Source organism: Mus musculus, chromosome 10 (assembly GCF_000001635.26).
Source record: "Mus musculus strain C57BL/6J chromosome 10, GRCm38.p6 C57BL/6J".
Taxonomy (NCBI): Eukaryota; Metazoa; Chordata; class Mammalia; order Rodentia; family Muridae; genus Mus; species Mus musculus.
The window spans coordinates 94,393,593-94,408,148 of record NC_000076.6 but is presented as its reverse complement, the minus strand read 5'-3'; the positions used below and the strand labels follow the sequence as shown (position 1 = coordinate 94,408,148).

The 14,556-nt window shown below is 46.6% G+C and overlaps 1 protein-coding gene across 3 annotated transcripts in view; it reads right to left on the bottom strand.

Moving 5' to 3' along the window:
- Positions 1–14,556, bottom strand: part of Tmcc3 (transmembrane and coiled coil domains 3) — a 279,273-nt gene that overhangs the window by 182,806 nt on the left and 81,911 nt on the right. The gene's annotated exons all lie outside the window — the stretch shown is intronic.

The following is a 14,556-nucleotide window of genomic DNA, read 5'->3' as shown; positions in this document are numbered from 1 at the left end:
CGATGCCTGGCATCTGCCGCAGATGCCCCATGGTACCCAGTGCAGAGTTCCTGCACGAAAGGTAATAGCTTTCGCTGCATAGCTCAGATTTGAAGACCAACAGGACTGGCGGCTTGGATACGTGTGAGCTCACGTCAAGCCAGGGTCTATTCTTCGGATGCTTTTTGTTAGGCAGTTGCTGGAGCTGATCAAAGGGATGAGGCCATGAAGCCCAGCACTCTATCTGCTGAGTTTCCCACAGAGCTCTAAGTGTCACACAAACCCAAGCTCAGCACTGACACAGAAAAAGCACAGTTCTACCAGGTGTCAGGCACTGGCTTCTCCCATGCTCGGGCTGGAAAGCAGCACCAGATATTTGGAAATTTCCACAGATGACAACCTGTCTCTCCTCTGTAAACTCCTGCTTGCCTTTCTCCTCAGAAGACCAGGAGCCTGAGCCTCCACATAATCATCTGTCTTCTAGGTACCATAACCTCAGACCCTGCCATCCCAGGTCTGTCTGTCTTCTAGGTACCATAATCTAAGACCCTTCCATCTCAGGTCTGTCTCCAGGGGAAGAATTTGCTGTAGGGACACCTCACACCTTTTTACCCCTTACACAACACTGGCCTTATACAACACTGGCCATATTTATTAATTAATTAGTTAATTAATTAATTAGGTGATAGCTTTCATTAAAAATATGGTTCTTGGTATCCCTGTTTGAAATGAAGGACAACAATTCCCTATTTTTATTTTTTAAATAGAAAGGCTATTTTCTATAACACACATACATTTGTATTAAGGGCCTTAAGCCACCCCCACACATACACACACACTCATGAACACAGAGACATATGCACATACTCATGCACACACAGAGACATTCGTATAATACACATAACACACACAATGAATTCCCTGTTCCTTTTATTACTTATAAAGGTAAACACGATTGTACCGGAATGTATTAAATTCCCTTCTTACAGAGGATGACCACACATGTCTCCTGAAAGTAGTGGACTCCAGACTGTTGGAGCCCACCCAGAGGAGCTATGATCCTCCAAGTCACCATGGACACAAAATGAAACAGAGGGAACAACAGAGTCACCAAAGGCATACTCGTGATCCAATCGCTATTTTGAAAAAAGGCTATTTTAATATCAGAAAGGACATGTTCTCAGAGTGACTTGAGAAAGACTTGGTCTGCTTTCATAACCTTGTCACAGACTTGCACCGCGGTGCTCAGAAATGGAATCCAGGGAACCCTTAGCCAAGAAATATGGTACTAGCAATGCAGGGAGGAAAGGCAGAGAAAAGCCAGAGGAGGTCGCCCCTAGTCTCTACCCAGAACCAAGTGATTCCAAGTTGTAGACCTTTCAAGAACCGCCTGTAGCACAAACATTACCTCAATATTTTATCAGATAAACTTACTTGATTTTGCCTTATTTAGCCATTCATTTGTTTGTTTTGTAAAGACAGGGTTTCTCTGTCTAGCCCTGGCTGTTCTGGAACTCACTCTGTAGTCCAGGCTGGCCTTGAACACAGGGATTTACCTGCCTCTGTCTCTTGAGCGTTGGGATCAAAGGTGTGCGCCACCAAGCCCAGCTATTTGGGTTTTATTTTAAATTGAAGGCTGGGATCACTTCCCTGAGGGAAAACATCAGTATTTCTTGCCACGAATAAAGGACATGAAACATGAAAATCAAATTACTACATTCTGCCTAGTGTTGCTTGCTGAAGACCAACCAGTGTCTGTCTGTCTGTCTGTCTGTCTGTCTGTCTTTCTCTCTCCCCGTATCTCTGTGTGTGTGTTTCCTTCCTTTCTTCTATTTCTATCTATCCTCTATCTGTATCCATCTATATCATTATCTATCTATCTATCTATCTATCTATCTATCTATCTATCTAACTAACTATCAACCTACCTACCATTCATCTATCTCTCTTTTTAGCCTGGCAGGTGTTATAGCCATTGTCCCAAACAAGTTTTTCTCTTTGACAAAATCAGAAGAATTAAAAGTAAATGGAAAATAAGTTCCTTCCATACAAGTTGGTACAGTTATTATCAAGATCTGAAGGCAGGTCCACCTGCAACCATTTCTGACAGCTCAGTTCGGAGCAACACACTCAGAAACATTGTAGCAGCGGAAGCCATAGGATTCAGCATGCTTATTGGTGCCTACTGTATCTGGTGCCACACAGAAAATAGAATAAAGCAATGGGCTCCATGGTTACTGCTGAGACACAGAGTAAATAAATAGTCACACAAATTTTGATTGTGTTTTGTCTTTGTATGTGCACACACATATGAAGTATATGTATGTGCATAAGTACATGTCTCTATCCACACAGATCCACACATGTATGTACACATTTGGTAAGTGCTATAAAGGAAAGCACAAAATGTTACGGTCACTGGCAAGTAGGAACTTCCTTAGAGAAGGGGTCGGGAAAACACTGTGTGTGGCTATGATAATCTGGCTGGGACCTGAAGGAAGTGTGTGACTCAGCAGGTTCAAAGGTCAAAGGGGAAGTCAGGACTCTGGCAGGGTTACACACAGAGTGTTCCAAGCAGAGCTAGCTACAGGGTGCAGAAGGGGTTGGCCCCTTTAAGATACTGAAGGATGAATATCTGGCAACTGAGTCAGAGGCGGGCAAGAGACACACTGCCTCTCCACACACATAGTCCTTTACATTGGTTCCTAGAAGTGTTTCCTTAAAGAGAAACCCATCTTTTGTTTATCTTCACAAACAGTATCAGTTCAATCCCTTGCTATCATGCAGAGCGAGCGTTCCATCCCTCCAGCATAAGACAGCCCTTAAGCAACTGTGGAGCGATGAAGCAGCTGTCCCGTGCACTGGACCCTGATACACACCCCTCTTTGAAGGACAGGAGACCCTCTGGTGCCGGTTTCTGTTAGGGAGTTAGAATTACTCTCTCCTCATCTAATCTGAACTTTGAGTCTTGGTTGCTTTTTTATTTATTTCTTAGTTTCCTCTTGTTTCTCCACTTCAGCTGTCTCTCTGGACAACGCCCAGGTAACTTATGCTTGTTCAGGCCTGAGTTCTGTGAGAGTTAAGAAACTGCAAATCTATGCCACCAATAATATTTATTTCTTCTTGTGTGTCTGTTTCTTGTACTTGGACAGCAAACTCCCTTGGCAAGGGTCAGCTTGGGACTTTTTGCAAAAAGATTCAGCTTACAAGGAAGGCAACGGACTTCCAGTTCATACAGGTAGGAAAAAAAATACAGTATTTGCTATGGAAACCAATCTTGCATTTGTTTGGAAGAGACATGGGGACATCACCTCTCTGTGAGATGCAAGAAACCTGCTCAGGAGTCCTTCAGCTACAGGCTCAGATTCCCCTGCAGGAGGTGGGCTTGCAGGATGCCCTGTGTGCTGGGAAGGCTCCGTTAGGTGGAACTCAGTCTCTGAAAAGAGAGGTGAGTGGAGAAGGCTTCACAGGATGGGGACTTCTATGAGTAGAGTAAGTGCCCCTCTCTAAATGACGACTGGAAAGGAAGTGGCCTTTGGGGACATGTGTCTCTGCCTCCCCATCTCCTTGGAAGAGAGCAGGGGTTCATCAGGAATATTTCTAGGGTTTCTTACAGCTCTCATTGCAAACGTAACAGGAGAGGGGGTTAGCTTCCCGATCACCCCCCCCCCCCCAATGTTTTCTCCTCCCCGGGTCTTTCTCCTCTGAAGCTGCCATATTGTTTGTTATGCCTCTGGCAGAGGTGACCTGAAGACAGTAGATGAAGAGCAGAGAAGCTGATGTGCCTCAGATAGGCGGTCAGAGAAGCTGAACATGGCTGATAAGTCTGGTCTGACGGCTTGATGTTGCTTTCTTTCTTAGTTCCTGTGGTGGATTGAGAAGTACCTCCCACAGCCTAGGGCATTTGAACGCTTGATCCCTGGTTGGTGGCACTGTTTGGGACAGTTTAGGAGGTGGGGCTTTGTTAGGGGAAGTCTCTCACCGAGGGTATGGCTTTCAGAGTAAACCAAAAACAAAGCTTCCCATACTTGTAGCTCGCTCTGCTTCGTATTTGAGGTTCAAGATGTGACCCCTGTCAGCTGCTGCAGCCATCATGCCTACCGCCACGCTGTCCCCGCCATCACGGGCTTGAACACCCTGGAACTGTAAGCTAAAATAAATGATTTCTCCCGCAAGTTGCCTTTGTCATGCTAATCTGAAATGTGACTAACGTAGCTTCCTAAAGCTTCTTTGCCCTTCGCCATAAGAAATAACATTCAGAAAAGTTCTTCAAATCTAAGCAGGACAGCCCCAAAATGGCAGCAAAACACAGCAGACTTTACTGGTAAACAGAAGGCATCGGCCTCCAGGGGATACACCCTCCATGGAAACCTGTAGGACATCACCTATGCTGTTAGAGGGACAGGTATGGAAGGCAGGGGCCAGGCCTGTTCACCTGCTATATCTTCCCTGGCTGATAAAACAACCTACAAACTCAGTTTTCAACCAATCATGCACGAATTTGGCTCTTGAAAATAACACTGGGAGATACTTAACTTCTTGGGGCCAGAACTAGGGCAATTTACATTGTCTCTGCTATTTCTACATGGTCCTGGTTGTCTCCAGTGAATGTGAAAACATTTATTCAGAAGGTTATTAAAACTTTAGGTTGGATTAAGAGAGAATCACAGAAACTCGACCAAATCTTTTGCTTCATACACTCAGAAACTCAAATCCAGAGAACGTTTATGACATGTCAGAGTCACTTGGCTTGTGAGAAAGCAAGCACAGGCCATCTCTGTTTCTCCACCAAATATCCTTCCTTCCTTCCTTCCTTCCTTCCTTCCTTCCTTCCTTCCTTCCTTCCTTCCTTCTTCCTTCTTCCCTTCACTCCACTCTTCATTTCCTCCCAAAGACACTAACACCGTCAAAGGCCCCAAGCCTAACCTGAAAGCAATCCATGCTGTCCAGGGAATTTATCTCCATAAGAGACATGATCTGGGAAAGTACCAGTTGTCTCAAAGCCTCTAAGTAGAGGACCCTGTTGTCATGACGACAGAATACCCACCACTCCCCAAGAGTAGGTGGTGCTGTGTACTGGCCACCAGGAAAGGGGCGGGTCTTCACATCCATCAAGGTGACACAGTGGCCACCATGCGGGAAGGTATATGAGCCCACTAGCTTCTCAAGAAACAAAGTGACTTGCAAGGTGTTTACTGTGGCCTCGGCTCCCACTAAACATTTCCCACGGTGGGAATTTCAAACTCTGTTTTATGAGAAAGTCAAACACCACAAAGAGACTATTGAAAACAAATCCCCATGTAACTATTATCCAGCTTTAATAATTACTGGCTCATGATTATGTTACCTCCCTCCCCACGGGGAATTCTGAAGCAAATCCACAAGTGGATAACTATGTATCTCGAAGACATAAGGACTCATTTTGAAAAGCATAATCATATAACTATTATCATGCCTGAAATTTTGATGACAAATCCTTATTGTACCCACTAATCCTCTTGGTGTTCCAGTATCAATAATTATCTCACACTGTTTCAGACCCCCGTACACTATACTGATACATTGTATCGGTTTATAATACACCAGGGGAGGGATGATATTACACAAGTTATCATTTTATTAGAGAACAGAGGCCTTGGGTTGGGAAGTAGCTTGATGAGGGTGGTTATCCTAGTTAGGGATCCGATCGCCAACACCATGACTGAAGCAATTTCGGGAAGAAAGGGTTTGTCTGGCTTACACTTCATCACCTCTGTTTGTTATTAAAGGATGTTAGGTCTGGAACTCAAACAGGACAGCTCCTGGAGGCAGGAGCTGACGCAGAGGCCATGGAGGGTGCTGCTTACTGGCTTGCTCCTCATGGCTTGCTCAACCTGCTTTCTTGTAGAACCCAGGACCACAATGGGCTGGGCCTTCATGCATCAAGCATTAATTAAGAAAATGTCCTGAAGGCCTACCTACAGCCTGATCTTAGGAAGGCATTTTCTCCGTTGAGGTTTCCTCTTCTCCAGCTTGGGTCAAGCTGACATAAAACCAGTCACTTGGCTTGTGAGAAAGCCAACACAGTGGCTGAGGTAGGATTTGAACCTAGAACTCTCCACCCCTGCAGTCCGCACCCCTAAGGCTATAATGTTCTACCATTGTCTATCATGCTCCCTAGTTCCAGAGCACACGCAAAAGCTGTATCTCCTCTAGTTTAAGACTTAGGAGGTACCTTTCAAGGCCTGAGAGAGACTGCAGTCCGTGCTTAGACCCTAAGAACTGCTATGTTGGTGTCTTCAAATGCATCAACTTCACCAGACCTTGTCTGGAGCCAGAGTTCTTGAAGCCTTTCTGGAAAGCCTTTTACTCACAACCCTCATCAAATCAACATGACTTGAACCTGTGGGTTCTGGCACGCCAACTCCTGGAGGACCAGCCCCTGGTCTCCTGTTCAGTGGCTAGAACATCCTAAACCACTGGGAAAAAAATGGTGGCTTTTCAGACAGAGCTCCTGCTTGACATGAATGGTAAACCTGAATCGCAAATCAGAGGCAAGATTAACAAAGGGTTTATTTAGGAAGGCGTGGGGATGCAGGGGTACCTAGAGAGAGGCACGGAACCTCAGGACTCATAATATTCCTGCACTGAGAGGGTAAAGCAGGGCGTAGTCACCTGATCCACAAAGAAGCGTGCCTCCCTCCGGAGCTGTGATCAGTGGACTTGAGAACCAGAGGTGCTGTGGCACAGGAGGCTGAGGAAACTTCATCAGTATCTGTTGTCTCCTGTTGACCTCCCTGCGGGCTGACTTCTGGAAACTAAAGACTGCAGGAAGCTGTTCATAGCCTCAGACAAGTCAGTCTCCCAGTGTTCAGAGTGTGCAGGAAAAGGCAGACCAAGAGAACTTGTTCTGCATTAGAGGGCACCGCCACCCGCCTGACTATACTGAGTGGCCCGTCCCACAGGGACTCCCTGCCACCTCTGTGACCATACCGAGCAAAGCTTATCCAGTTGGGCATTTAGTAACACCAAGAGTTCCAGTTTCCCACACCAGTCAAGGCTCAGCCCCTTCTCTCCCTCTGCCTTGGGTTGTGTAGGCTCAGCTTAGTGACAGCAATGAGAACCAGCTGCTCTTCAGTTGGATTCTCAGTAAAGTCCAACACTCTACACAGCCCCTGTGCGATCTGCTCCTGCCAGCCGCTCTAAATGGACCACGTGGTCCATTCTACTAGGCCCCTGAAGTGCTGAGCTCTTTGCTTTATACGTTGCAAAGCTAAACTCAGCCAGGCATGCTGACACCTGCGATGCTACCATTCAAGAGGACGGCCATGATGCTGAGGCTAGCCTGGCTTATGTGACAAGACTCTGCCTCAAACAGAACAAATCTCCAAGCATATTCCTACCTTCCAGACTCCGCATGCACTCTCTCTTTCTTCCACATGTTATTTCCATAGTTGTGAACTCTGCAGACATCTCAGGCTTCCCAAACTCCCCTCTAACCCAGCTGTTCACCAATGAAACACCCTGGTTTAAGGTCTCCATAGCGTGGTTTACTACTCTCAGTTCTGTCTGTCTGTCCTTCCTTGCTACAGAGCATCATGGCAATAGGCCCCTCATTTGTGGGGGACAGAAGCTCCTCCTTCCTCTGCCCAGCCCCCAGCAGGGACCGTGGTTTGTGGGGGATTGGGCTTTGCACAGACAGGCTGGACTCCAGCCGAGCTGAGGTCTGAACCCTGAAGGGTGATAATTCACCTTCATGACACAGTAGGTGTTCATGCTCCTGGACCTCTGGTCCCCCCCCCCCCCACCTAAGTTACCGCCCCCCACAGCCCCCACAAGAGAAGCATGGCTAGAAGTCTAGTAGGCAATGGCCCAAGTTTCTGACCTTCAGACTAAACTCCTCCCCAGTTACCTAGCAACAGTAAAGACTATAAAAGGAGCTGTTAGGCCCCACCTCACTCTCTTACTTCTTACCCCCACTCTCACCCCCTCTCTCCTCTCTCTTTGTCTTCCCTCCCCTCCTCTCCTCTCCCCTCTCCTCCCCTCCCCTCCCCTCCCCTCTCCTCTCCTCTCTCCCTCTTACTTTCTTACTTTCTCTCTACCCTTTCCTCTCTCTCTCTCTCTCTCTCTCTCTCTCTCTCTCTCTCTCTCTCATACCTTCTCTCTTTCTCCCTGCCTTTCTACAATAAAGCTCTAAAACCATAGACAGTCTCTGCTCCAGTCAAGATCCGCTGCGCTCACTCTCGCTGGTGCTGGGAAGCTCTCTTCCCTCATCTCTCTCTCTGATAACCCTGGCGGCTTTAGCAAAGTAGCTCCGGGGCTCCCAGGTAGGGCTGCCCCTTGACCACCCTCCGAAGAGTGGGTCAGAGGCTTAGATGCCCACCCAGGGATGAGTGGAAAGTGTATGGCAGCTCTCCCATGCCTGACGGAGCAGAGCATAGGTGGAACTCTGGCGGGGTGTGGGTCTTCCCCTTCCCTCTCTTCCGCAGGGCCCCCCTTTTTAGTTCCCAACAGTGGTTCAGCTGGATGCACTGAAGGAAGTGCACGTCCCTCCCCAAGCTCTGGCCTCAGTTTCCCCCAACACCTGGGCGAGGCCCTTATCCAAGTGTACTGGCTTCTCTTGTTCATGGCTTTTTGGAACTACAAAGATAGCACAGTCTCTTTGTGGGAAAGTTGGAAATTTACAAATGATACCAACTGAAGATGACAATAATCTAAAGACAACATCTGCCAAATTGCTTTTATGCAAATATTTATCATACAAAAAAACTGGAACCATTCCATCTTTATTGATTTTTGTGACCCACGCTTTTTAATCCAACCAGGTGGCATGAACATGGTATGGGCATCTGTAACCTCTTCTGAAACACATCATTTCAAGGCTCTCTATGGTATGCCACTGCATAGCCAAACAGGGGTGTCAGTAACTGGTCTCTTGTTAAGAGATATTTCATTTTTTTTCCTTTGGCTATTATGGAAAGATAACAATCTGCTGTGCTTACACATACTGTCATTATTACATCATCCAGATGGAGTCCTATAAGCCGCTTTGTTCTGCAAATGCAAACAAATTGGAGTTCTCATAACTACTGCAAAACGCTCTGTAGAGCAAGAGTGCTGATCGATCGGTACTCGAGCAAACTAGTGTTTAGAATGTGTAACCCTTTCTTCCTCTGCACGTATTGGATGCTTGTACCTTTTAAAGATCTGTAATTCTGTGTTGTAACTTCCTCTTAGCGATGTATCTCTTCTGTTTGGAGCGCACATTTCTGCAAGACCGTCTTTCACCTTTGCTTTGGTATTGACAGGCAGTGTGATGATGCTTACATGGTGTGTGGCAGAAGGACTGGGTGTTTGGTTTTTTTTGTTTTTTTTTTTCTCAAGAGTTACAAGGAAAGGCATTGAGCTACATGAGCAAGCTTTACTCTTCCAGTTTCGATGGCTCTCCAGTCCAATTGATGCTCCTGCCATGGAGACTGAGCCTTCTGCCTAGTGAGATGCTGATGAACTCAACATCTACTTGCTGTTTGGTGGGAAGCCCTAAGTGCATGTCCGACCAGATTTGGCTTCCCTCCCACTCTGCATCAGCCCAGGAGGTATTAAAAGTACTAATTTGGGCTTACATGATGTTTGCTGCTGCAAGTGCAACTAATTAATGTTTTAACAGCAGAATAACAAGTCCTCAGATTTCCCTTGGCAAAGCAAAACCGAGAGTAAACAGCACGCTGGACCGATCTGAGGCGCCCGGACCTGCCAACTGGAAAGATGCAATCACCAGAGGGAGCTGACCCAGAATCCGTGCTCAGAGTTCAACCCCAGTGACGTCATTCGGGAGAGATGCTTGTTCTCTGGTCACCAGTGCACAGACCTCAACCTGTCAGCCCTCAGGAATCCCTCAGGGATAAGACAACTCCTTGTTTGTGGGTGTGGTGGTCCTGGGAGCGTCCTCTCTTGACAGATGATGGACACCTATTATCCATCTGGCAGACAGCAAAGACAGAATGGAGGGTGAGATTTCTGGACCACAGTGTGTGTGTGTGTGTGTGTGTGTGTGTGTGTGTGTGTGTGTGTTCTCTGCTAGTCTTCATTGTCACCTTATGGGGTGGAACAAATGAACACGCAGGGAACAAACAGCTGGGGCCACAGCTGGGCAGATACACAGCTCATAAATCCTGAAATTTAGATTTGGGCATAACTCAGACACTCTCATTCCCCCTCTTTCTGCTGTGCTTGCAACACTACAGGAAAAAAAAAAGGCACTTAATGACTTCTGAGGGTTTGTGTTCTGGGAAATAACGTGAATCATAATTTAAAATTAACAAATCTCAAATTGTCACCTATATCCCAACTCTTAAAGGGATTCTGACTTTTAAGTGGTTCCTACGTATGAGGAAAATGTACAAGCAAGAACGATTATCTACCATAGCCAGTTTTCTGTGATGGGCAGGCAGAGGCTGAAGTGAGCAGACCCTGCCGGGATCTCTGGCTTTTGAATGTCACCCATGTGTGGATGAAGACAAGAGTCAATCACTTAATGGCATTCATTACCAGGTGATGATGGTGTATGTGCAAATGATGGTGTATGTGCAAATGATGATGGTATGTGTGCAAATGATGGTGTATGTGCAAATGATGATGGTGTATGTGCAAATACCCCAGAAGCTGCCCAGTCTCTCACTATCTGGTGTCAGGTGCTATGGAAACAGAGACTGGAAGATTCCCCCTCTTCTTTGGAGCTTATTATCAGTGCAGAAGATCTTGAGGCAATCCATCTCTGTACAGTGCGGTGAGGGCAGACGAGCCCTGTGCTTGTGTGACAGGTGTCTGAGGAAGCAAGAGAAGAAAAACCAAGAACCAAGAAGGCTGAATATATACATACATATACATATGTGTGTGTGTGTCTGTATGTGTTTGTGTGTCTTAGTCGGGGTTTCTATTCCTGCACAAACATCATGACCAAGAAGCAAGTTGGGGAGGAAAGGGTTTATTCAGCTTACACTTCCATGGTGCTGTTCATCACCAAAGAAGTCAGGACTGGAACTCAAGCAGGTCAGGAAGCAGGAGCTGATGCAGAGGCCATGGAGGGATGTTTTTACTGGCTTGCTTCCCCTGGCTTGCTCAGCTTGCTTTCTTGGAGAACCCAGGACTACCTGCCCAGGGATAGAACCACCCACAAGGGGTCCTCCCACCCTTGATCACTAATTAAGAAAATGCCTTACAGCTGGATCTCATGGAAGGAGGCATTTCCTCAAGGGAGGCTCCTTTCTCTGTGATAACTCCAGCTTGTGTCAAGTTGACACACAAAAACAGCCAGTACATCATGTGTGTTGTGTGTGTGTGTGTGTATACATACACACATGTACATACATAGTAAGACCCTGTTTCAGAAAATACAATGTATATGATATATATGGTGTATTTGATGTACATCATGTATATGATGTATATGTGTGTACATATACATATATATATATGGTATTTTTTGAGACAGGCGTCTCACTAAGTAGCCCTGGTTGTCCTGAAACTCACTCTGTAGACCAAGCTGGCCATGAACTCACAGAGATCTGCCTACCTCTGCCTCCCAAGAGCTGGGATTAAAGGTGTGTGGCACTACACCTGGCTAGGCTGATACTCTATTAATGATATTGAGTTACTCATTTATGGGGCACCCTACCACAGACAAGGTATCCATGTGAACCCAGCGATCTGTTATCATACCTATTTTACAGAGGAAGAAACTAAGGCTCACAGCATTTCAAGAACTTTAGCTAGAGAGTAACCTTCTAAATGCACAGAGGACATCCTCAGGGTGGAATGGCATGTAATGACCATTGCCCCAAAAGTCACTTGAAAATAAGCTTCATGTCTAATGTGACATTCCACAAACACTGATCTGAAACAAGAAACAGTTGCTCTCTCAAAACCTCTGTGGCTGGAGATTTGGGGGCTGCTTACCTTACTACTCTGGCTTCAGGGATGTAGGTATAAGCTCAGGCTGAGTGCAACCAAAGGCTTGGCTGCGGCTGAAGCTTTGGCTCCTTGGTGTCTCATTTCCAAAGCACAGTCCACTCTCCAAAAGTAGGGACTGAAGCTCCACCCTTTAGATGCAGCCAACATTAAATGCCCACACTGCTGGGCTGGGCATTCCAACCACTCTGCACTGCCCAGAAATGAAGTCACTCCTACCTAAACCCCACAAGCATTTCTAGATGTCAAAACTTGGTGAAGAGTATGGTGATGATTTCTTGGTCCCACAGTCCTGTGTTTCGAAGACCACACTTTTTATCACAATGATCACATATCCACAATTGCACCTCCGAATCCCAGAAATAAGCTCGTGGGTACCACTAGAGACCTCTGAGGAAATCTGAGGAAAGGGACTATAGGGAAATTAGCAAAGCCTGGTGAAGACCATCTGGAGTATTGGTTCTCAACCTTTGGGTCACAAGCCTTCTGGGGGGTTGAACAACACTTTCACGGGAGAGGCCTAAGACCATCGGAAGACACAGACATTTACATTAGGGTTCATAACAGTAGCAAATTACAGGTACAAAGTAGCGTTGAAAATAATTTTCATTATGTGTCGCCACAGCATGAGGCAGCATAGTAAAGGTCACAGTGTTAGCAAGGTTGAAAAGCCTGTGGCGTTTTTCTCTCCTCAGCCTCATGTCCCACGCCACAGCACAGAGAGAGCTCAGAAGCAGAAGGCCTCTAGGAAGAAGACAGGTTGGTGTGAGAAGGAAGTCAAAAGGAGCTGTGGAAGCTGAAGATGGTTGGACATACTGTAATTCTAGCCCTTGAGGTGCAGAGGCAGAAGGATTTCTGTGAGTCTGAGGCCACTCTAGATCACCTAGTGAGAGCTCCAGGCCATTCGGAGCTACATAGCAAAGCCCCCATAGCAAACAAAACACAAGAAAAGATGAAGGAAAACCCATGTTGCTTCCCATATTCCATGGCAAGACGGCAGGAACCTGGGTGGCCACCTTCTCTCTCATCCTGTTCCCAGCAAAGAGGAAAACAAGCTACTGCCTCAGGACCTCAGGCATCCTCTGCATCTCTCCGGGACATCTTCTCCTGGCTAAGGAGATTCACACCATAGCCAGTTAATAACCTGAGCTCTCTTCTAAAACCTGCCAAGCCCAACTTTATTAAGCTGGCAGTGGGCAAACATAAAACTTTCATGAGCTGTTCACACCTCTCTGGGACTTAACAGAGAGCAGTGTGAGGAGGCTTAGCACTTAGTTGAAAACCTGCCCCGGGAAATCAATTTATTCTATCACCTTGCAAAGAGAACAGAGTACCTTGCTATTTACTTTAAATAACAAACCCTCTTAGGATCGGCAGCCCATCTCTTAGCCAAAGAAAACCTTTCTAGGCCAGTGAGATTGATTGGTAGGTGAAGGCCTTTGCTATGTAACCCTGGGGAATCTCAGTTCAATCCCAGAACTACATCATGCATGTGTCCACATTGTGTGCATGCATGCACACAGAAACTAATAATAAATCATTTTTAGAAAGAAAATGTTTCCACTATTGTAGGACAAGACCTTGCCCTAAGTCCTGCCTTCCTCAGGAACATCACACTCCCTCAGATGGGCTCTCTGAAGGCAAAAGCCTGTATTGTGTGTAGGGTCTATCAGCATACCCAAGGTCTTGTGCATGCTAGGAAGGTTCACCACTGGGTGACAGTGCAGCCCTGACCTTCTGTGGAGTTTGGAAACTATCATATGCTCATCAGGCTGCTGTGGTTGACCTTGGATCACTGAAACCCAGCTCATGCCAAGTAACAATAACCCCTGGTATTTCCTGAGCCCTTAGCATGCTCAGGGCTCCACAGCTGAAGAAGGTGCAGGGTGGAGATTCAGTCCTGATCTGATCCCAGGATGCCATGCATGGCTGCCTCTGTGTTGCTCAAGCTGCTCCATACATTCTGTCACTGTGGTGGTTTGAATATGCTTGTCCATGGGAAGTGGCATTATTAGGAGATGTGGCCTTGTTGGAGTAGGTGTGGCCTTGTTGGAGGAAGAGCGTTACCATGGGGGTGGGCCTTGAAGTTTCCTATGCTCAAGCTCCACCCAGTGTGGCACAGTCTCCTTCTGGCTTCCTGAAACATCAAGATGTAGAACTCCTCCAAGATGTGGGGCTCCTCTACACCATGTCTGCCTGCACAGCTGCCATGCTTCCTGCCATGATGATAATGGACTGAACCTTCAAAACTGTAAGCCAGCCCCAATGAAATGTTTTCCTTTATAAAAGTTGCCTTGGTCATGGATTCTCTTCATAGCAATTGAAACCCTAACTAAGACAGTCATTTTGAAGGTCTGTTTTGCTTTGCTTTGCTTTTCTGGTGAAGCTGAGGGTGAGGTTCCTTTTTCCTCTTTTGATTGCTGGCAGAAGGCAGGCGAGCCACCAGAGGCCGTCATTTACACTGTTGTTCAGGCTGCTTGCTGTGACTATTTCCCACACAGAAAGCTGCTGCTGCTTCACGACACACCTTGTTCACTTACCGTTGGCTCTTTCGGACCTCCCATCTTGCAGGGCATTTCCTGCTGGTCTTCTGGCTTCCCTTCTATCCCTTCCTTTCCATCAGTCACCAGG